The sequence below is a fragment of the Trichosurus vulpecula genome, chromosome 4, assembly GCF_011100635.1.
Source record: "Trichosurus vulpecula isolate mTriVul1 chromosome 4, mTriVul1.pri, whole genome shotgun sequence".
NCBI classification, from domain to species: Eukaryota; Metazoa; Chordata; class Mammalia; order Diprotodontia; family Phalangeridae; genus Trichosurus; species Trichosurus vulpecula.
Window position 1 is genome coordinate 382,771,060 of NC_050576.1, and position 25,096 is coordinate 382,796,155.

The 25,096-nt window shown below is 39.3% G+C and overlaps 1 protein-coding gene and 1 pseudogene across 1 annotated transcript in view; one reads left to right on the forward strand and one right to left on the reverse strand.

Moving 5' to 3' along the window:
• FAM155A (family with sequence similarity 155 member A) overlaps window positions 1-25,096 on the reverse strand; it is a 760,174-nt gene that overhangs the window by 386,934 nt on the left and 348,144 nt on the right. The gene's annotated exons all lie outside the window — the stretch shown is intronic.
• LOC118848971 lies at window positions 16,425-17,092 on the forward strand (annotated as a pseudogene).

The following is a 25,096-nucleotide window of genomic DNA, read 5'->3' on the forward strand; positions in this document are numbered from 1 at the left end:
AACCAACAAAAGCACCCAGAAGGGCTGCTAGCACAGGTTCTTTGATCTGCTTTTCTAAGGAAAGCAACTTTAAGGAGTTAACAATCTTACTTTAATTAAACACACATATACCATTCACTTAGTTCAGGGGGGGAAAGCCAGCACCCTGAACTTCAGAGAGAATACAAACAGAAATTCTAAGCAGAAATTATATAAACAGAGCAAACACACATAGAAATCAACAGACTGGCCTCCAGCTGTCTGACCGGGGAATTACACAGTTACCAGATAAAGAGGCACCAACAGCTGGTTTTCAAAGCCAGGGTGGCTCCAACAGCTACCCAGAGTCTTGTCTGGCCAAATCACCAACATTCTTCCAATGAGTGTGCCCCCAAAGGCAAAAGCTAACCTCTGAGTATATATGACTTCTTCAGAGTCAAAGGGCATCACAATCATGGGACTCAGACCACATGACCTAAGCTTTCTTGTGACTTAAAGGCTTTCTCAGTCAGAGGGCTTCGCAACCATGCTACTCAAACCCATGTGATCTAGGTCTTCCCTTGATGTAAGCAGGTCATCAAAGACTCCCCATTCAATCAAAGATTCCTTAGTGCTGAGAAGCACTCCAAAAGGAAGACAACAAAAGGTCCCACCTTACCTGCCCTATTCAAACAAAGGCAAGGTTCATTAAAGGCACTTGACTGCCTTAGCATTCCAAAAGAGAAGACAACAAAAAAGTCTCACCCTAATTACCATAATGGAATCCTAGAAGTTTAAAAATGGACACAATCTCAGACAAAAATCCATTCAATTCCATTATTTCACAGATAAAGAAACTGAGACCAAGAAGGGTTATATGGCTTGCCCAAAGTCACATAGCTAGTTGTAGTGGAGTTCAAACTAGAACCCAGGCCTTCCAGATGTCAGCTTTTTATTGCTTTTATTCAAGGACCAAAAGTTCCTCTTTTCCTGTGTGACTTTCTATTATAATAATTAACTCATTTATTGCCTATGAGCAATATAACAATCCCTCAGATCCATGTAGCTCTTTTCCTATGCTGCTTTAAGAAGTTTGTATCAGATGAAAAGTTAGGAGTACAATCACAATTACTCAGAGCTCTCAGGAAAATTCTGAATATTTATGCAGAAGTTTGCCTTTCTGCCTTAATTGACCTTTATATTTCTGCAGTTAACCCCCTGGCCTATTTGTTGTGGAGGCAAAACCCAGTTTATTGAAAATGTTTGGGTAAAGAAGCAGCATGGAATATAACAAGGTCTCTTGATAGATAAAAGGGGCAGCTAGGTGATGCAGTAGACAGAGTGCCAGGCTTGCAGTCAAGAAGAATAGTCTTCCAGAATTCAAATCTGGCCTCAGCCACTTATTAGCTGTGTGATCCTTGGCAAGTCACAATCTTGTTTGCCTCAGTTTTCTCATCTATAAAAAATAAGGTGGAGAAGGAAATGACAAACCATTCCAGTATCTTTGCTGAGAAAACCCCAGGTAAAGAAGTGTTGGACCTGACTGAACGAATCGATAGATAAGCACAGGAATGGGAATCACAGGGAACAAAGCAGACCTTTTCTCTCACCCTTCTCATACACACCTCTTGGCTTTCTTGGCACCCTTCAAGACTTAGCTAAATCTTCACCTTGTGCAAGAGAACCCTTTCCTGTCCACTCCCCTATCCTCTTAATGCTCCGGCATTCCTTCTGTCACTAATTTGTCCTGCATATACCTTGCATATACATAGCTGTTTGCATGTTGTCTCACTCAACAGACTATGAACTCCTAGAGGACAGGGGCTATTTTTGCCTTTTTATTGCTTCTCCAGTGCTTACCATAGTAAATGCTTAACAAATGCTTGTTGGCTGACTTTTCTTGGAACTTTCCCTCAGTCCTTGAGGAGGTGACTACAATTGCTGGCATACACTCAGATCCCCTATTCTGAGATACCTATAGGGCCAACAACACTCCTTTGTTTTTCCCTGCTCTTCCACAGGTTGGCCCTATTTTCTCTTTCTGCCTTTAAGGTGTGCCCCTACCTGGACTGAAGGTATTTTTCTGGATCTGTTTTAGATGTCACCAATCCTTCCTCTTCACTGCCATGCAATTGAAACCATCTCCTGCACCAGATGCTCAAATAACCTGGCTGATCTGAACTGGTCTCTGTCTTATAGATGACCTACAGGGCATGACCAAATTTCCCTAGCCAATCCAAGCATTCTTCTTATTTATCAACATCGCTTCAGTTCATCCAAGGATTTTTCACACTTGATCTAAAGGCTTTGATTGACTGGCTGAAATGTGTTCTCACCAGGTAATATATTAGGGCAAAGAATTTTATAGATAATCAATGAACTGCCATCCTTACACTGGACACGATAATAGTTACTGCCTAAAATTAAATTCCCTTCAATGGAACCCCTTGGCTTATCTTTCATTCCTCCAGTGATTTTCTGTGTCCAAGAAAATGGTATTTTGATTTCTACCCAGTTTAGATCTACAGCCACACAAAAATGTCTTTGTGCTTTAACCAGTGCCCAGGAAACTTTTTTTTTCAAATTCAGATGCAACCCACAGGAAAATTTGAATTCCTATAGGTCAGTATTTATCAATGTCTGAAGCATTTGATTTCTTAGTATTCTTTGAAAACCCTCTTTAAATAAAAAAAAAATATGAAATAGATACAGTTATTAAAAGTGAAAGGAGAAGAAAACTAGAGTTATCCTGAATTTTTCAAGGAAAAGAAAACAAAACAAAAGCAAATACTAAGACCCTCAAATCAAACAAAAAGCAGTCTTCATGGGTTCCCTGTATTCCTTCTTAATAAGCATTCTGACAGTTTGAGGCTTGTGTTTGTTCTAACTCACAGAATCCGCAGGTCATAAAAACCAAAAAACACATGAGAAAAGAAACTTTATTTTTTTATAATAATTATTTCTAAATTAGAAACTAATGAAAGACAATATGCATAACAAGCTCCTACAGGGCACCCACCACATCCACGCTTTCCTTTGTGCCATCTCCCAGTGCTTAATATTGTTCTTTGTTAAAAAGCTGGTGACACTGTCTTCTACCTTGGTGAAATACTAATGATCTCCCTTTTTTAAACTCTCAAATTAAAAACATTCATTTGGCTCCAATCAGTAACATTTTTATAGGATCATAGATCTAAAGTTGGAAGAAATTGCAAAGGTAACCTAGCACAACCCCCTTATTTTAAAGATGGGGAAACTGAGGCCCAGGGAGGGGTCACAAAGGTAGTAAGCTGCAAAGGTGGAAGGATTATTCTGATTCCAGATGATCCATCCCACTAGAATACAATCCTTCTCCTTGTCCTGGTTCCTTAAAAAACTCCATCCAATATCTGTCACAGCAGCTTCCAAGAGTGATAAAATGAAAACAACTCTGGATTCAAATGGTTGAATTCAAATTCTGGCTCTCCCACTTACTAATCTGTGCAGCCAGGGATCCCAACAAAAATAAAGTGTCAATGAAACAAAAAAAAATGGTGGGGGGCAGCTAGGTGGCGCAATGGGTAAAGCACTGAGTTCAAATACAGCTTCAGACACTTGACACTTACTAGCTACGTGGCCTTGGGCAAGTCACTTAGCCCCAATTGCCTTGCTTTCCCCCTCAAAAAAAAAATTAATCTCTTTGTAATCCAAGATTATTGTTTCTAAAATGAAGAGGCTGGAATAGATGACTTCTGAGGTTCCTTCCTATTCTAAATATGTGAATTACAGAATCATGTTAAATGGCAAAAGACTAGAAATACCATCTTTCCCTCTCCACGCAACAACACCTTCCAGAAAGGACAGGCTACTCCTGCATTATTGGATAATAAGGAGATTGGCAACTCCCCTACTGACATCTTCTCCCCCTGGCAAAGCAGTGTCTAATTAAGCAACATTCACATCTATTAAAAAACAAAACAAAACAAAACACAATTTAAAGAGACTGTATTCCTTTGCTTAATTCCTTCTTCATTTCCAACTAGGTGGCACAGTGGAGTCAGGAAGACCTGAGTTCAAAACTGGTCTTAGACACTTATTAGCTGTGTGACCCCAGGCAAGTCACTTAACCCAATTTGCCTCAGTTTCCTCAACTGTAAATCAAGCTGGGGAAGAAAATAGCAAAGCATTTGTAAGGCCAATCTGTAAGTGAAAGATCTTCCCTGTCCACTGAATATGCCTCAGGTGAGGTCAACAAAGGGAGGTCTGATTAAAGGCAGGTCCACACCCTTTCACTAACTAGGTATGAGGCTCCAGGCCCCATACATTTTTGCTAAGTAGGCTCTGAGCCCTCAGGGCCCTGAACAGGATATAAGGGGTTGGTATTTTGCCTTTGGGGACACACTCATTGAAAGAGTGATGGTGACAAGTAAGCCATTGAAGCAATTTCTCCCCTTTACCCTCCCCCCACTTTGAAGATGCAGTTGCTGGTGCTTCTCTGGTAACTATGTATATTGTGATTTGGTCTGACAGAAATGTTGATCTGGTTTTATTGTCTCTGTTTGCAATTTCTGTTTGTATTTGCTCTGAAGTTCAGTGTGCTGGCTTTTTCCCCTGAACTAAGTGAATGATATATGCATGTTTAATTAAAATAAGATTGTTAACCCCTTAAAGTTGCTTTCCTTAGAAAAGCAGATCAAAGAACCTGTGCTGGCAGCCCTCCTGCATGCTAATGTTATTGGCCTTACACAGCCACAGTGGCATCAAGCAGCGTTGTTATTACAGCACTCCAGCATCTTTGCCAAATGGGGTCACAGAGTTGGACAGAACTGAACAAAAACAAAAAATTTCATCTCCATGACATTTTTTATTTTACCCCTAGAGAGCATGGGTAATTACCTCTTAAGAAATTATGTTAGCCATCTTTAGCAAACAGAGCCACACTGCTAATTTAAATTACTTTACAGTAATGAGTGTAAATAAAAGCAGTGTTATGAGTAGTGGAAAGAGCCTTAAGGTTTCTGATATCAGTCTATAAAAGACCTCTAGGGAATTAACAGACTCATATCAGAAAGGTGATACACAAGCTTCAACTTCTGAATTGGTATTGAAAAACCTCCATTCTGGGGCTACTGAAGACTTTTGGAGGCTATTCCAGTAATCGCCACCATTTCTTTGAAAGGTAATCTCTAACAATAATCCACTGATTTGTTAAATTTCCTGTGTGTGTCTGAATAAAGCCATGACATTTAATAAGAGATAGCAGTAAGGGAAAAAAAATAAAGTTATGCTAAATCATCCAATAGAAAGCAACAGTTGAAATCACTGGACTAAGAGTCAGTTAGAAGCTCAGTTTTAAACAAGGCCTTAATTAAAGATGTTTGTCCATAGAGCAAGCAGCATACAACTCCTGCATCTAACACATATGATCCTTATGACTCTAAGGTAGTCATTAGGTAGCATAAAGGAAAGAGCTCTGGGCCTGGACTCAGGAAAACTTTCTAGTTGATACTTATTGCCTGTGTGACCTGTGGGCAAGGCACTTAATCTTTGTCTTCCTCAGTTTCTTCAACTATAAAATTGGGAAAATCATAGCATTGAGCTTACAGGGTTGTTCTGAAGATCAAAGGAGATGTTTGTGAAGTGGCATTGTGGCTGGCACATAGTAGGTGTTTCGTAATTGGTTTTTGCCTTCCTTTCCTTGGTAGAGAGTAGGGGAGAAAAAGTCAAAATATTATTGTCAAAGAGGTGCTAAAGTTTATTCTATTTTCCTACTGAAAGAATGTAAGTCCTATCAGCAATACCCTAACTCTGGCACCTCAGGGCAAAGCTTCAATCTCTCATCTTTTGTTGTGGCCTGGGTTTGAATCACAGCTTTGTCACTAAGTGACTGTGTGACCTTGAAGGAGTCATCTCATCCCTCTGAGATTCAGTTTCATTGAGTGAAAAATGGGGGAGAGAGGGATACTGGGGTTAATGATCTGTAAAGTCACATCCAGCTATGTGATCTGTGCAGCTATGCAACTTTTTTCTATCTAGCTTGATTATATCAGTATAAACAAAGATGGCTGTGACTGGTAATGAGCCACCAAAGCATAACATGATTCTTATTAAACATTTTATGTTATTCCTACAATATTTAATTTCATAGTTGAGAATAGATTTTTGTATTCTTAAGGTCCACAGTCATGGCTCCCTATTGGTAACTGCCGTCCACTCATGTGTATGTGTGGTTATCTTCACTCATTCCATCACCCTCAATGCCTTCAGCTGCATAGTGTGTTAAAGTATAATGGAAAATATTGCCATTGGTGAAGTGGAGTGAAGGTCTCTGCTTGAACAGAATATACAATCAGGCAGGTCTGGCAGGCGAGAATGCTGTATGCTGGTGAAGTAGTGTGCAGAATACCTAAGTAGGAAAGTAACTAAAAAGTGAGACAGGAAGAATGCCAAGCAGCTCCCCTGAAGGACTGGAGACACTGTACTATGCATTTGAAAATGTTTAAACACACATGGTTATTAGGAAGAGGTTTTGAGCTGACACTAACCAGTGAGACTATAATTAAAAGGGTTTGTTCTGATAACACAGGTACAAAAGAAAAGGATGGACCAAAAAAAAAGAAAAAACACATTTGGTTTAGCTTGAGTGATTGTTGCTATGCTTTAATTATCTCATTTGGCAGTCACCAAAGAAATCAATCAATCTTTTAACAGATTGCTTAATTATTTAATAAGTCATACCTTCTAAGCAGTGGAACATGGTTCTAAAGTCAGATGATTTGTCCATGTAAATGGTTATTCAAAGTTTGTTCCATGAAGGAAAAATTTCAAAATGATTTTTTTTTTTTTTGCTATTTAGGAGGCATTTCACTATGCTGAAAGTATCTTGCATCCAATAATTAATAAAGATGACACTGATTCAACTTTTTCTCAGATTTCTTCAAATTACAAAGCATGTTATAGGGCTTTATTTGGAATTAGAGGAGTCAGCTCTGCCACTTACTATCTGTATAACCTTGGGTAACCCACTTAACATCTGAGTCTCAGTTTCCTCTCCTATAAATGGAAGAGGTTAGACTTCTTCGATACTTCAAAGATCTTTTCCAGCTTCTAAGCAATGGGCCTGTCATCCTATGTCTGAATTCTGATTCCTGCCAGAATCCCTGGCAATACAATAGAATGTAAATAATTCTGGGCAGGGGAGTGGGGAAGCCAATTTGAATCAGTAGAAAGACAACATTTTTAAAGATATTAAGTTTTATTACTTTGAAATTTATTTAGTAAGAGAGATGTCTCTAAAAATGCATCCTTAAGCAGTATACCTACAGATTTACAATAATCAATGTATAAAATTGATTTGTTATTAGAATACTATGTATATGTGTAAATGTATAGGACAAAAATATTTGAAAATTATTCACTCTTGCAAGCAGTTTAAACATACCCTCATCATTTCTCCCCTTTTAAAATAGAACTATTAGCTTCTTTAGAAACTTATCTCCCTCCCAATTCCCTACCCCATCCCACCCAATTCTGAATTATAATGGCGGCCTGCAGATAAGCTCTGATTAAATTACTCCCAAACTCTAAATCAGGGGTAGGGAACCTGTGGCCTCAAAGCCACACGTGGCCTTCTAGGTCCTCAAGTGTGGCCTTTGGACTGAATCCAAACTTCATAGAACAAATCCACTTAATAAAAGGATTTGTTCTGTAAAATTTGGACTTAGTCCAAAAAAACTCACCAAAGGACCTAGAAGGTTACATGTGGCCACAAGGTCACAAGTTCCTCCACCCTGCTCTAAATCAAAAATGTTTTAGTAAATTTGTGTTACATTCATACAAAATACTGCACCATAGCCAAAAAGTGAAAAAAAACAATTGTGGGAGTTATAAAAGCCACCTCTATCCAAATCCTCTTGGAGTTTCTAATCCTGGTCCAACGAGACCTATGGCTCTCAAAGGTGATTCCAGTGGAATGCAAGATTGTGGCTAGTTCAGCCAACTTGGAAAGACTAGGAGGATAGGCTGGGCATGCGACAGTGCATCTGGAATCTAGCTAACTCTAGAAAGCCTTTTTGTTCCAGTGTGGGTAATGAAATATTTGTAGACATAGAAACTTCTGAAGGCTGTCTCTTAAGATACTTTGGAAGATATTATACTAAGATACTGCTGAAATCTTGGATGCTTAAAACTGGAGATTCATATTTTTATATTTAAACCAAGCCCTCAAACCAAACATTTTAGCTAAACGGTCCTAAAAACAAATCCTTCCATATAAAAAATCTCTAACAGACTTGGTGTTCACCTTATTGGGCACCTACCTCCCACGGTTGTTGTGAGGAACTGATGTGAAAACATTTGTTCCTAAGCAAAGTGCTTGACATGTAGTAAGCTTTTAATAAAATTTTCATTCCTATCATTAAAAAAAATAGTAGTGCATAGTGCCTATGTTTTGTGCTATAGGAGTTCAGGTGATTGTTTTAAAAAATATATTTAATCATAATTTGGAATTGTAAAAGAAAAATAGGATTGCAAAATATAGTTTTCATCAGGCATGGAAGAAGGATTTTTTTTTTATCCAATTTCACTTTTTACCATATAAGCTCAAGCTGTTTTGTAAGATAGCATCAATTCATATCTGGTTAGTCATATCTATTCCTTCAGATTAGAATTTGCCTGCTTGTCAGCAGGCAATTAAAGAGAAAAATCAGCTAAGATACGGAATAGAATACAATACAATAGATACCACATATGCTGCCCAAGCCAAGTTTTCATCCTCAGGAGTGGTCTGAGATGTGTTCAGTTTCACAATTTATTTTACAAGAGTTTACCTTCCCCCAAAGAAGTGAAACTATATAATTACAGTTTTTAAAAAATGTTTTAGGGATGGAACATTTATTCTTTGAATGTAGCTTCATGACCAGAGGCTAGATTCTTAAAAGGAATATGGTTTTACCCATTTTGCTTTGTAGAAGCTGAACAAACATACTTTATTCCTATTTCTTCTCAAGTCACTTTTAACTAAGAACCTATTGATCTTTTCAGATTCCCTGAAAATCTTTAGAAAACATTTTCTTTAAAAGCAATTAAAATGTACCTTTGCTGAGTCACATTTGTCTAAATGAGTTATAAAACTGATAAACAAAAATATGTCTTCTGAAATTCTCACGACTATTATGCAGCATGAAAGAGAATGAAAGCTATAATTCTAAACTAATGGAATTGATTGCAGAAAATCTTTCTTGAAGTCCCCTTGACAGAGGGAAATTAAGGCGACCAGAATTTCTAGACTATAGGCATTCTTAAGAGTTAGCAATGTATAGTGGAAATAGCACTAGATTTGAAGTCAAGATTGTAGGATCATATATTTATATGTAGAAGGGACCTTGAATGTCCTATGGTCCAACTCCCTGAAGAAAATGAGATTTAGAGAGGTTAAGTCACATCCCCAAGATTACACAAGTGACAGGGGCAGGATGGGTTTTAATGTCAGCTGTTACCACTGTGACGTGCTGACTCCTCCAAAGGAAAATGATATTTATTTTCTTTTCTCATTAGTATTATTATTAGTAGTACTATTAAGTAGTGCAATGGATAGAGCACGGGGCCTGGAGTAATGGCTACCTTTATTCAAATCTTGCCTCAGACATTTGCTAGCTGGGTGATCTCAGGCAAGTCATTTAATCTCCATTTGCCTCAGTTTCTTCAAGTGTAAAATGGGCATAATAATAGAATCAACTTTCAGCGTTGTTGTAAGGATCAAATGAGATAATATTTGTAAAGCGATTAGCATAGTTCCCGGTACATGAGTGCTTAATAAATGATTGTTCCCTACCAATGCTTGCTATTTAAGGAATTGTGATAACTATATAATATATAGAAACATATATTTATACACTGTGTCTATAAGTATAAAGCTTTTTTTTAAACATTCTACTTTTGTATTCCCCCCCCCCCCAATAACTGTAGTATGAGTATTACATGATTTGATGCCAACATCACTGCTATTAACAATTTATTGGGGGTGGAGCCAAGATGGCGGCTGAAAAGCAGGCACTTGCATGTGCTCCCTGACAGGTCCCTCCAAAAACCTATAAAAATGACTCTGAACAAATTCTAGAGTTGCAAAACCCACGGAATAGCAGAGGGAAGCAGGGCTCTAGCCCAGGACAGCCTGGATGGTCACTGGGTAAGGTCTAATGCACGAAGCTGGAAGCAGAGTGGAGCAGAGCCCAGCGTGGGCTGCATCCAGAATAACCAGACCGGGAGTCAGGCGGAACAGGCCCTAGTGTCCTGAAACAGTGAGCTGTGGCAGTTACCAGACTTCTCAACCCACGAACACCGAAGACAACTGCAGGCACAGAGTGAAAGGGGTTTGTGGTCAGCCACTGCCCCGGGGATAGTGGAGGTGGTGCAGCTCTGAGGACAGAACTACAGCTGTACTTGCTTCCAGCCCCAGGCCCACCTGGTGGGAGGAATTAAGTGGTGGATCAGAGCTAGAGTGCAGAGCCTGCTTAAGATCTGAGTCAGGTCTGGGTTGGTGGTTCTTGGGGGAGGAGGAGCACTGGTGTGGCAGAGCTTGCTGTGTAGAAATAGCTCTGAAAACAACAGCCCAGCCCCTCAAGCTTGGGACAAAGCACTCTATACTCTACCAGCAGTTATACCCCATCGAAAAACTCAAGGGTCAAGTAGTTGGCTGGGAACGTGGCCAGGCAGTGAAAATGGACTCAGATTGAGACTCAGACTTTGGAATCTTTCTTTGGTGACAAAGAATACCAAAACATACAGCCAGAAGAAGTCAACACTACATCAAAAGCCTCCAAGAAAAACATTAACTGGTCTCAGGCCATGGAAGAGCTCAAAAAGGATTTGGAAAAGCAAGTTAGAGAAGTAGAGGAAAAATTGGGAAGAGAAATGAGAGTGATGTGAGAAAACCATGAAAAACAAGTCAATGACTTGCTAAAGGAGACCCCCCCCAAAAAAATACTGAAGAAAATAACACTTTAAAAAACAGATTAACTCAAGTGGCAAAAGAGCTCCAAAAAGCCAATGAGGAAAAGAATACCTTGAAAGGCAGAATTAACCAAATGGAAAAGGAGGTCCAAAAGACCAATGAAGAAAATACTACCTTAAAAATTAGATTGGAGCAAGTGGAAGCTAGTGACTTTAGGAAAAATCAAGATATTCTAAAAACAGCAACAAAGGAATGAAAAAATGGAAGACAATGTGAAATACCTTATTGGAAAAACCACTGACCTGGAAAATAGATCCAGGAGAGAGAATTTAAAAATTATTGGACTACCTGAAAGTCATGATCAACAAAGGAGCCTAGATATCACCTTTCAAGAAATTATCAAGAAGAACTGCCCTGATATTCTAGAGCCAGAGCACAAAATAGAAATTGAAAGAATCCAACTATCACCTCCTGAAAAAGATCCCAAAAAGGAACCTTCTAGAAATATTGTCACCAAATTCCAAAGCTCCCAGATCAAGGAGAAAATACTGCCACCAGCCAGAAAGAACCAATTTGAGTATAGTGGAAACACAATCAGAATAACACCAGATCTAGCAGCTTCTACATTAAGGGATCGAAGGGCTTGTAATATGATATTCCGGAGGTCAATGGAACTAGGATTAAAACCAAGAATCACCTACTCAGCAAAACTGAGTATCATGTTCCAAGGCAAAATATGGATTTTCAATAAAATAGAGGACTTTCAAGCTTTCTAAGTGAAAAGACCAGAGCTGAATAGAAAATTTGACTTTCAAACACAAGAATGAAGAGAAGCATGAAAAGGTAATCAAGAAAGAGAAATCATAAGGGACTTACTAAAGTTGAACTCTTTTGTTTACATTCCTACATGGAAAGATGATATATATAATTCATGAGACCTCAGTATTAGGGTAGATGAAGAGAATATACATACATACATACATACATACATACATACATACATACATACATGCATACATACATCTATATCTATATCAATATATATATATATATATATATATATATATATATATATATATATATATATGGACAGAGGGCACAGGGTGAGTTGAATATGAAGGGATGATATATAAAACAAAATAAAGTAAAATTAAGGGATGAGAGAGTAATACATTGAGAGAGGGAGAAAGGGAGAGATAGAATGGGATAAATTATCTTGCATAAAAGTGGCAAGAAAAAGCAGTTCTTTTGGGAGGGAAGAGGGAGCAGGTAAGGGGGAATGAGTGAATCTTGCTCTCGTTGGATTTGACCTGAAGAGGGAATAACATACACAGTCAATTGGGTATCCTACCCCACAGGAAAGAAGGAGGAAGGAGATAAAAAAGGGGGGACGATAGAAGGGAGGGCAGATAGGGGAGGAGGTAATAAAAAACAAACACTTTTGAAATGGGACAGGGTGAAGGGAGAAAATTGGATAAAGGGGGATAGGATAGGAAGGATCAAAATATAGTTAGTCTTTCACAACATGAGTATTGTGGAAGCAGTTTGCATAATGATACACATGTGGCCTATGTTGAATTGCTTGCCTTCTTAGGGAGGGTGGGTGGGAAGGGAAGAGGGGAGAGAATTTGGAACTCAAAGTTTTAAAAGCAGATGTTCAAAAAAAAAGTTTTTGCATGCAACTAGGAAATAAGATTTACAGGCAATGGGGCATAAAAATCTATCTTGCCCTACAAGAAAGTAAGGGAAAATGGGATGAGGGGGAGTGGGGTGACAGAAGGGAGGGTTGACGGGTAATGGGGCAATCAGAATATATGTCATCTCGGAGTAGGGGGGAAGGTAGAAATGGGGAGAAAATTTGTAATTCAAACTCGTGAAAATTAATGCTGAAAACTAAAAATATTAAATAAATAAATAATGATTTAAAAAAAAACAATTTATTTACTGTGTGGGATGGAGTGGAAAGCACTTAAAGACTATGTGCTTGTAGAAAGTACTGAGGATACAAATAGAAAAGCAAGAAAAACCTTTCTCTCAAGGAATGTGCTTCTAATTAGTGGAGACAACACATATAGGAGGATTGAGTTTCATGGCAGATAAAAAGGGAAGGTGTCCACTAAATGATGGGTACAGTGTTTAAAATAAACATGACTCCTCTGTGCCAGAGGAACTGAAGCAAGAAGATGGAAGGCAAAATGAAAAAGATATGCAAGCAATATAAGTTGACTTCCTACTCTCAGAAATGAGGGAAGAAAAGAAGGAAGGATTTGCTGGTTAGAGAAGATGAAGGAAAAATGAGAGGATGGATGAGGGAACTCATGTAACACCATTGATATTTTTTATTGGAATATGGCTTGAAAATCATCATGAAAGCCTCATGTCAATAACATCATCTTCGTTTCAAATTCTGGTGTGGAGTGGTTGTCATTTATGAAGGAAGAATATTGGACCAATCATCATCTCTCATGGGGCACCTAAATCATGGGATCAGAGATTCACTGATGTGAAGTGGAAGGGACTGTATAGACCACCCAGTAGTACAAATTCCTCATTTTACAACCAAGGAAAGTCACAGTTTGAAGAATTTCAGATCATTCTCAGGAAGAAAGTAACACCAATTTACATAGAGGATAGGCCTGAGAAAAAACTCTTTCCAAATAGCACAGGAAATGAAATAAAAATGAGGTCTGCTATTTTCAAGTAGAGCATCCTATGATATTAAATGCATCTTGAAATACAGTAAAAGAACTAAGAAAAAAACTTTGTTCCTTAAATAATAATAATATGAAAAGATTATAGTTATGTTGTACTGTTAAGGTGTAAAAACACTTTGTCCATATAATTTCATTCAAACTAAGACTATACATTTTTATAAGTTTTTTTTTTATTATAAGAAGATAATAAAGTAATTTTATTGGTCTCTGGTTAGTGCAATCAGCTATGCAAATTAATCCAGTCTATATGCATATGTCATCAGCTCCAGACTGGACTACTGCAATAGTTACATCTGAGCCACCAGACTGAAGATTCGAAGATTGTGGGAAGAACAATTAGGAAGCTATTGCAATAGTCAAGCATCCAAAAAAAGGGAAAAGGACCTATTTGCACAAAATTTGAGCAGCTCTTTTTGTGGTGGCTAAGAATTGGAAATCAAAGGGACGCCCATCAATTGGGGAATGGCTAAACAAGCTGTGGCACACGATTGAAATGTAATATTATTGTGCTATAAGAAATAACAAGCAGGACGATTTCAGAGAAACCTGGAAACACTTGAACTGATGCATACTGGAGGGAACAGAACCAAGATGTCATTGCACACAGTAACAACAACATCGTTCAATGAAGAACTGCAAATGACTTAGCTATTCTCGGCAATACAATGATCCAAGACAATCCCAAGTGACTAATGATGAAGCATACTATCTTCCTCCAAAGAAAGAACTGATGTTTGAGTAGAGATTGAAGTATGTTATTTTTCACTTTCTTTTTTTTTTTTCATTTTTTTATTTATTCAAGTCTTCTTATACAAAATGACTAATATGGAAATGTTTTTCATAATCGTACATGTATAACTTATATCTGATTGTTTACCATCTCAGGGAAGGGGAGGGGACAGAAGGGAGAGAGGAAGAATTTTGAAAAAAAAATAATCCATGCTGCAGGTGATAAGGGTCTGAACTAGGGTGGTGGCTATGTGAATGAAATAGTGACGGATGAGAAAGATGTTTTGAAAGTAGAGTGAATTACTGGGGTTAAATTAGATCAGGAGTTTTTTAACTTGTATTGTATCATGGATCCCTTTGGCAGTTCTCAAAATGTTTTTTGATGGAAGGAAATCCTAAATTTCAATTAGAAGTTAGTGGAAATACAATGTAATTTTTTTTTCCATCCAAGTTCACAGATCTCCTGAAATCCATTCATTAGCCACTTATGGTGTCTACAGTCCCAGGGTTAAGAATATCTGAACTGGATGGTCTTCAAGGCCCTTTTCAGCTTGAACATTCAATAAGTCATTGAATTTCGTTAAGTAAGAATAGAGATCTTATTTTCTTATGTCAATAAGGAGCCTTCAGATTTTCCAAAGCTACTCTCTATATTCTGAAATATTACCCCTGAGACTTTAGTATACAGGCTGAAAGTTCTCTAAATAGTGCGATGGAATGAACCACTTTTAGTAAAGACTTCCCCAGTGGACTAAATGTTCCCATTAGGAACTTGGAAAAGTGACTTTTAACCAGATATTTTGCACCAGAGTAGAAAGAATACTCATTCACTTCCAGGTATTTTGCTTTGTGCTTCTTGCTCAAGGGCACTGCAAATCAACAGAGAATTCAAGACACGGCATTAGTACTTCATTTTGTGTCTTATATACAGGCTTTAGAGGACATTTTTTCCACTTTGTTGCTATATGCCATATCATTGGTCCCTTTGGAAATTAGGGATTAGGAATTGGCTAATTTTGTATGATTACATTTATAGAACTATTCCCAGACAAGACTCCTTTTTAGCACAACTTGCAAAGACACAAAATGGATGCTGTTATTCAAAGCCACTGTGATTCATTTTAATAAAATGACCTCCCACCCCTCTCATTTGGTAGTAAGCTGAATAGCAAAGAGATTCCCAAGCCAATCAGTAGGAATCAAACTGAGTGACATCATTAGGAGATTAGAGACATTGGAGGGTTCCACATAAGTGCTATTTAGGATTGTTTTGTAAAGAGTGTTTGTATAATACAAAAACATTAAAAGTGCTAGTTTAGTCACATGCGAATTAAGGATTTACATCAGTAGAATATAAGTTCCTTGAGGGCAGGGCCTATGCTTATAGTATGGGGTTCCTAGTAGCAAGTTGATGCTTATCAAATTGAATTCAATTGAGTTAAAATGGAATCATTCTTGGTTTTGGCAAACTTTATCAGTAGACCTACCAAAGGGACATCTACTAGCCTGTACTTTTGTCATTGTGTTTTTTAGTTTGGATATGTGATTTCATCCATGTGGAGAGCTCCAAATGGGAAGGCTCTCTCTATCAATAGAAATCAGCAAGTCTTCTACAACTTATAGTCTTAGAAAGTTGCCTAAGGATACTAAGTGGTTAAAATACTTGTTTATGGTCACGTGTGTCAGAGTCAAGAATTTCATTCCAGATTTTCTCACACCAAGAACTATCCTCTAACCATTATCCGAATATAAAATTCATTCAAGTTTGTTGTTTTGATATCATAAACTGAATATACAAAATGAGCTAATGTGGTCCCTCAAACTTAAGCACACCCAACTTATTCCCTTGGGTCTGGAGGCCAACCACTTAAGATCATTAACTCATACATTAGAGATGAGTTTGTCGTTCAATTTGAAAAGGACTATGACATCAGGGAAATGATGACATGACTTGAGGTTGACTTTGAGTTGAGGTAGAGCTGTGCAAGGTCACCAGGCTCACTTTCTCCGCCAGAGCCATCTGGGTCCAGTGACCTGATATTCATCAAGATGACTGGAGAAGGGGGGTGGGGTCCCGCGGTGGCGGGGTCGCTATGTCGTGGCTCAGGGCGGCATGCGCGAGACCCAGGCAGGACGGGGGCGCGGACGCGGACGTGTTCTACGACGAGGCAGACGAGACGCTGCCGGCGCAGCGGGAATGGAGGAACCGCTTGGAGCGGCGCGTTAGGGAAGGTTATAGAGATGGTGTCAATGCTGGGAAAGCGGCTTCAGTCAAAGCTACAAGAAGGGTGCCATTGTCATCATCGGCTATGGCCAGCTCAGAAGAACCCTAAGTGCTCTGCTCTCCTGGTGTGGCCTTCAGGATAGCAGTTCACCTTGGATCACTCCAATAAATGACCTTCTGGACGTGGTGGGCCAGCGTGAAGAGTCTGTGCTCCAGCGCCTGACAGCCGTCCCTCCCCAGCCCCACGTGGCAGATTTGTTGGATTCCATCCAGGATATGGACCTTTGTCCCTCGGCTCCAGCCCACGAAAAGATCGAAGAGGAAAGACTCAGGAGGCCTCATACTGACTTAAACACAAACTGCTGCCAGGAGGTCGACCTGAGCAGTGGTCCCTGTTCTCCAGGCCATAGAACACAGAGGGGGACACATCCTGAAAAGCCAGGCTTCTCCTGGATCGTGGAACAAACCGCCAGCATCATGGAACAGCTGGGCTTGTCCCCGGACATCCTGGAGAACATTGAGCGGCTGGGACACTAGCTCCACTCTTTCATCACAAATAGTATTTTGAAATCCATTTCATAGAATTTATCTTATCTTATCAGCAGTTGGACCAAAATATTTATCAAATTCCACTGTGATCTATTCCACTGTTACTGGTGTGCTTGCAGACATTTAAATTCGACCTGACAGAAGCTTCTTCCTCCATGTGTGGCCCTTTGCACCTGCCCATCACCCCCCACTGTGTCTGCTGTCTTACTCAAGTAATACTGGTCTCTGCTCCCTCATCTTATGAACAAGGAATTGGGGGAAAAATTCTTTAATCACAGAAGAAATTTCCCCCAGCTCTGCTGTAATTGTGAGTCTAACGCACTTTATAAGCGTGTTCTCGTTGTCCCGCTGTCGTTGACTGACAACTAGAATTCTCAGACTTACTAACAAAAGCGGACCAGGGCTAGGCACACATTTCTTCCCTGGTTGATGTCCTTATTACCGATCTCATCACAGAATCAGAACTTAACGGCCAACCCCTAAATCTGACGCACAAAAATTGCTGGAACTTTCATTCTGCACATGCATAGATGAAAACCACTCACGTTTCTTTAGATTGTTACAGCCCGTAAGTCGCATTAGTCAGCAGCTGCCCACCAAAGTGGGTCATATCCCCATTAAGTAGATAAGATACCCAAGGCTCCTCCAGCCAAAGGGACTTACCTGTGGCCACACAGCCTCGAATATCTTAGACTGCAGCCATTGTGGAATGTCCCCCCACCCCTTCCCCAGCTGTCTTGGTGAAAATGAGGGAAATGTTAAAATACCGTTTCTGGTACTTGCTTAGCTTTACTCCAACCAAATTTGTTAAGAAATGAGAAGCCCTAATGCTTGCCACACCCCACCCCTAGCTGCTGCTTGAGTCAGGAGTGACCCCAGGCTATCTGTTTGAATCTTCTCCATGAAGGAGCTCACTACCTTGGGACATCTCCTCAGGGTGCCCTGACTGTTAGGAAGTCCTCATGGTGCACTGAAATCAGCCTTCCCTAGCTGGTCACTGCTTTGCCCTCTGGTGCCACACAAAATAAGGTTAAAGTGCAGGTGAACCCCCCCAAAACTAAAGACCCACACGCAGTCTTTGTTTAACCTCAGGATGTACCTTGTTGCCTTTTCATTAAAGCAAACAAAATGGGGCAGTATTTTGATGGCCACAAGTGACCATAAATTGGTGAAGATTTTTCTGGGATTTTGTTTGACCCCTCTCTTTGAGCCACAGCATGGTGTGACAGACAGTGGCTGGCCTGGATTCAGAAGACACATGCAGTCCTCTTGGTCCCTCCTCATGGTGTGCCCATCCCCACCTCCATGGCCTGAACATCACATCCTCCAATTGTGCATCCTTCACTGGGTGCGGGATGCTAGTGGCCACCATGGCCTCTGGTGACTCTTTGAGGGAGGGTACCTCCCCAGCACCAGCCAACAAGCTGCCAACAGTGTCCCCTAGCCCAGAGTCCAGTAGGCCTCAACGATGGGGGGGGGTCATCTCAGTGCAGAAGAGGGTGTTAGTCAGTTAAGTCCCTGTCTTCAGGCATCCCGGGGATGAAGCCTCATAGCCATCTCCCAGTCCCCTGGGAGCATTAGCCACACCAGCACCCAGGTTCTACTGAGGCTGCCGCGTCAGGCTCAGCCCCGGCTCTTAGCTGGGGAAGTCAAAGCCTGCTGGTGTTGTTCACACCTGCTAGGAAGGGAATGGATGGGGTCTGAAAGGTTCTCCTTTCGCCCCTCCCTCTTCCTCCTCCCTATCCGTCCCCCACCCCCACCCCCCAGGCTCTGGAAAGGGAGGAAGCAATTCTTGCCTCTCCTCCCACCCCTGCCCCAAGTGGAAATCCCAATGCTGTCTGCTGTCTGAAGCACAGGGTCCTGATGCCAGCAGACCTTCCCACCCCCCGCCCCGGCCAAACTTGGCTACAATTAGGCCAGAAACGTTTCCCCACTAAACTGAGCTCCTTAGGAGCCAGGATTGTTGTTCTTTGTGTCCCCAGCAGAGTGCCTGGCACACATTAGGTGCTTAATAAATGCTTGTTGACCTACTACAAATTTCCTTTTTTACGTTTGAGCTCATCAATAAATTGTCCCTTTGAAAAAAAAAAGATGACTGGAGATGACCTATGACACAGTGGGACACCCTGGCCCTTTTAGGCTTAGGCCTTTTCATGTACTCACTTAGAATCAGGTAAGGTCATAGATATAGAGATGGTAGAGACCTGAGAATCTATCTAGTCCACCTTCCTCCTCTCCTTTTACAGATGAGGAAACTGAGGCCTAGGGAAATAAGGGGACTCACTTAAGGTCATACAGGTAGCATACTCCAGAGCCAGTGCTACTCCCACTGTACCAGAAAGAACAAAGCACATTTTGATTGCTTTATAGTCTAAGATCTAAGGTTTGAATACTAGTTTTTCTATTTACTATACAAACCCTGTGACTATTGGCAAATTAATTAAGTTCTCTCAAATTCATTCACCCACATTGTAAAATGAGTATTAGGTAACTTATACTGTCTAGTTCACAATGTTATTATGAGAAAAAATATTTTGTAAGCTGCTAAATAAATAAAAAGTAGTATTATTTATAATAGGATTCTATGACCTGGAACTTGTTGTATTAGAAATGGGATAGCTGTTTGCTTTCATTTCAGTTTTTACTTTGGCCAAGTGGAATCTATGATAGCAACTGCCTAAAACAAATAAACAAAACAGAACAAAATGCCTACATTATTATAGTTTAAAAAAAAAAACTACAAGGTTCATGATTTCAGATCTGAATAGGTCAATGTAACACAGCTACAAAATTATTTATTTATTTCTATCCAAAGACTCCTCAAAGGACCTGGGTTTGAATCCAAATTCTATCACTGACAATCTGCAAGACCTTGCATTAGCTACCAACTATCTGCAGGCCACAGTCGCCTAGCTATAAAATGAGAGGTCTGGACCCTCCCTGTTCTAAATCTATGATCCCATGAACCCTAGCGCTCCTCAGCTTTTTTAGCTTTTTGCCAAATAAAGACTTGAAGAGAGTGCTAGGAAATAATCCTTTCCTACTGCAAGAGAGCCAGAGGAAAAATGGTACCATTCTGGTCCCTGGCAGAAGAAACAGCTGCTATATAATTTTGTTATAAAGCTATTTCCTGCTACTAGAGGGTTTGAAATAATATTTACGCATATAATTCTAATTTCATTTATTTTATCCATCCGGGCCTAAATAAAAAGCATAAATTAATCCATTCTGAATATGTCAGACAGATAACTGCTTTAGAAAAAGCAGGAATTAAATGTTTATAAGGATTAAAATTTTTAAATAAAATACCTTTTTTCTAAGGACTATAAAATATATCATGGATCTGAATTTGACATACTCTTGTTATTCTAGATCAGGTTTTCCATTTTTTTTTGAAAGTTGTTTACAAATCAGTAAATTTACCATAGCTCCTAAAACATTAAGGGAAAAATGGGTTAAATGAAATTGGGTGAAAAGGGAGCTTTAAAGTAGAAAGAGACCAACAATGATACATAAATTACTTGTAGCGATCATGCTTTGAGAATTTAAAATTCTCTCTCTCTCTCTCTCTCTCTCTCTCTCTCTCTCTCTCTCTCTCTGTGTGTGTGTGCGTGCGTGTGTGTGTCTCTCTCTCTCCCTCCCCCTCCCTGCTCTCTTTTTTCCTTCCTTCTGTCCTTCCTTCCTTCTGTTCTTCCTTCCTCTCTTCCTTCCTTCCTTCCTCCCTTTTTTCCTCCCTCTTTCCCTACTTCCTTCCTCCCTCCCTCCCTACTTCCCTCCTTTCCTTCCTTCCTTCATACCTTCCTTCTTTCCTCCCTTCCTACCTTCTTTTCCTTCTTCTCTCCCTCCTCTAACTTTCTTTATTTTTCTCCAAGATCTATACTTTCATCAGTATGATGAATTCCTGAGGTGTATGCTCTCTACACTGATGGAAATCAAAAATTCTAAGTCTTAAAGAGTTATGTGGTGCATCACAAAGTTAAGTGACTTGCCCAAGGTGAAATAGCTATAATATACCAGGGTCTGGGCTTGAACTCAGGTATTCTTGACCTCTGACACTCAAGAAAAATGCAAATATTTCTTGCATTGAAATACCTAATTGGTCTCTAAGGCCTCTAATTCTAAGACTCAACTACTAAAGTCTCTGGGCCTCAGATCCCACATCTATAAAATAAGGGGTTGGATTACAAGACTTTTAATGTTCTTTTAGATGACTATTAGAAAAAGAATCAATAAAAAAAATTAGAGTTGTTTCTAGCTTTGAAAATTCCTACTAGTAAAATGCATTCTTACTTTGATTTTTTCTAGGTAACTACCATTATGATCTCAATAATATTAATTTCCCTTAAAACAATTGGTTCTTCCAAGGGATTTGTAAGCTTTGTACTTTAGGTATCAGATAAGTGGCTGCATGATAGAAACTGATAACGTGTCAGATTCATGGGTATAAGGAGAATTAGGAAACTGCAATTCAGAACGTCTTCAAAAGATCTAGGTAAAATGTCAAAATAGTCAGAAAAAATGTTTGGACCCAGACCATGCCTGTAAAATCTCCTAGAACTCTCAGTGCATTCTGATTCTATCTCCTTTTGGCAAGGTTGGTTGAGGGCCAGATATAAAACATGGATCATGTTTGCAGTTGAAAGCCTAGTGAAAATCATGTAATTTAGTGTTGAGATACCATCTAACTTTAATATAAGATTCTGACACTGAAATTCCAATCAGAATGTCCACAAGGTGGAGCAGATCAGTATAATTAGCTGAAATAAAAATCATATTATGTCAGTATATTTGTAATATTTGCTAAGTTTTCATTCCATTATCAAGCCCCTGTTTCAGTTTTAACCCTACCTACCGAAGCTGCTCTTTTGGAAGATGACGATGACCTGGGCTTACCTAGTGGTTTGTTTTTTTCTAATTTCTTCTTCTTAGACTTACATGCACTATATTACGCTAGTTTTCCAAAGTGGAAATCATGGATCAGGAGTTTTTTCTATGAAGTCTGGATTTAGTCAAAGTGCTGTACTTGCGGACGTAGAGGGCCACATGTGGCCTCGAGGCAACAGGTTCCCCATCACCACCACGAATTTATCTTATCTTCTCCCTCTGCTTCATCTTCTAAGCACAAATTTAATTTAGTTCAACTTATATATAACAAATATATCCACACACACCATATATATACATATATTATTATAGATAAATAAAATAAGCACTATGCCAACAGTTATTAATCGCCTACAATAAGCAAGGCACGACACTAATTATTTGGGCTACAAAAGATAAAAGAAAAGGAAAGGAAAGGAAAGGGAAAGGAAAGGAAAGGAAAGGAAAGGAAAGGAAGAAGAGAAGGAGAGGAGAGGAGAGGAGAGGAGAGGAGAGGAGAGGAGAGGAGAGGAGAGGAGAGGATAGGAGAGGAAAGGATAGGAGATGGGAGAAGAAGAGGAATAGGAGGAGGAGAAGAGGGAGAAGGAAGAAGAAGAAGAAGAAGAAGAAGAAGAAGAAGAAGAAGAAGAAGAAGAAGAAGAAGAAGAAGAAGAAGAAGAAGAAGAAGAAGAAGAAGAAGAAAAGAAGAAGAAGAAGAAGAAGAAGAAGAAGAAGAAGAAGAAGAAGAAGAAGAAGAAGAAGAAGAAGAAGAAGAAGAAGAAGAAGAAGAAGAAGAAGAAGAAGAAGAAGAAAAAGAAATAAGGAGACCAGACTACTGCAATCTAGGGCAGACATACTGAGAGCCATAGGGAAATGGCAATAGAGAGAAAGTTTTGGGGACAACTATAAGAGATTTCGAGGTGGACTCAAAAAATTTGGTAGCTGATTGGATGTAGATGAGAGAGGTCAGAGGTGACCTTGAGGTTATAAGCCTGGGAAATCAGAAGTTTAGTTGAATTTAGTTAGGCATAGGCTGAATTTGAGCTACCAGTGAGATATTCAGGTTATCATCTCCCCAGATCTCTAATTCTCCCCCCAACTATGTAATTCTTATCTCATTTGATCTTCACAACAACCCTGAGAAGTATATATATAATAGATATGTATATATACACATATATATATATGTGTTTAATATATGTATATATGTGCATACATATATATATATATACACACATATATTATTTAACATATTTTAACATATTTAATATATCTCATTTAATACTCACAACAATCCTATGAAGTAGGTGCTATTTATTATTCTCATTTTATAGATGGGGAAGTTAGGCTCAGATAGGTTGTTACTTCTCCAAGGTCATATACACTTCTTCAGAACTTCCCTATTATTGTCAAGGGTGCTACTATCTATCCAGTCCCTGCCCAGGTTCTTTTCCACGGTCTCATCCTCAACTCCTCATTAAACATATTTAATAAAGTAGCCAATCTTGTTATTTTAGGCTGTATAACATCTCTCTGGAACAACAATGTTTCTAGCAACTGCTGTAGAGGTGAAAGACCAACAACATCAGCCACAGGAGGGCTGCTAGCATGAGTTCTTCGATCTGCTTTTCTAAGGAAAGCAACTTTAAGGGGTTAACAATCTCACTTTAATTAAACATGTATATATATATCATTCACTTAGTTCAGGTGAAAAAGCCAGCACCCTGAACTTCAGAGCAAATACAAATAGAAATTACAAACAGATCAATAGACAGGCTTTTATCTGTCTGAACAAATCACGATACATACATAGTTACCAAAGAGAAGCACCAACATCTGGGTTTTCAAAGCCAGGGGCGGAGCTGCTTCAATAGCTACCCAGAGTCACATTACCAACACTCTTTCAATGAGTGTGCCCCCAAAGGCAAAACGCTAACTTCTGAGTTTATATACATATCCTCAGTGTCAAAGGTGTCACAACCATGCAACTCAAACCTATGTGAACTAGGCCTTCCCTTGAAGTAAGCAGGTCATCAAAAACTCCAGATTCAATCAAAGATTACTTAGTTCTGAGAAGCAATCCAAAACAAAGATAACAAAAGTCCACTTTGCTTGCCGTTACATTTGAAAAGCAGTACTCATCAAAGGTATTTGATTACCTCAGCATTCCAAAAGAGAAAACAGTAAAAAAAAAAGTCCCACTGTAAATACCGTAACACTCTCAGATATTTCTCCTCCTTTCTACTCACTCCTTTACCACTTTAATTCAGACCTACATCACTTCTTGCTTGGATGATAATAATTACTTCTTTCTCAGCCTTCCAGTCTCAAGCTTCTCACCACCACTCCAATCTACCCTGAACATAGCCACCATGGTGATTTCCTTGAAACAGCGATCTGCCCATACCATTCCCTATTCAATGCTTGAATATCTTCCTATTACCTCTAGAATCAATTGTAAACTCCTCTGTTGGTACTTGAATTTCCTTACAACCTAGCCCTTTCCTATTTTTCCATTCTTCTTACTCATCATTCCTTTCCATACATTTTGTGATCAATTTGCACTGGCCAGCTTGCTGTTCTCAACATAGCAGGTTTCATCTATCCTGTGTAACTTGGCACTGGTTGTCCCCATTCCAGGAATCACTAACTCCTCACCTCTACCTCTTGGAAACCCTAGTCAGCTTAATCACCACCTTGTATACAAAACTCCTCTTGATCTCCCAAACCACCAATGCCATCCCTTCCCAAACTGCTTTGTATTCATTTTGCATACATTGTGTATATATTATACATGTATACATCCCTTTGATAGAATATAAGCTCCTGGAAGGCAGGTATTATCGCATTTGTGTTTCTGTATCCCCAGGACTTGATATGGTGCCTGGCACACAGTAGGCACTCAATAAAGAAATCTGTCCTTTCAGCCCAATCATCACATCAAATACTGAAGGGGAATGTGATTGGTATATTTATAGAGCAGAATAGCTTGATGGCCAAAAATATCCATCGCTTAGAGTAGTTAGCAAATGGATTTTTTAGAGAAGCAGTTCTAACTCTATGGACCCAGTATCCCTCCTTTATATCCATTTCTTTGTCTGTAAAATGGGAATAGTAATATATAGTAAA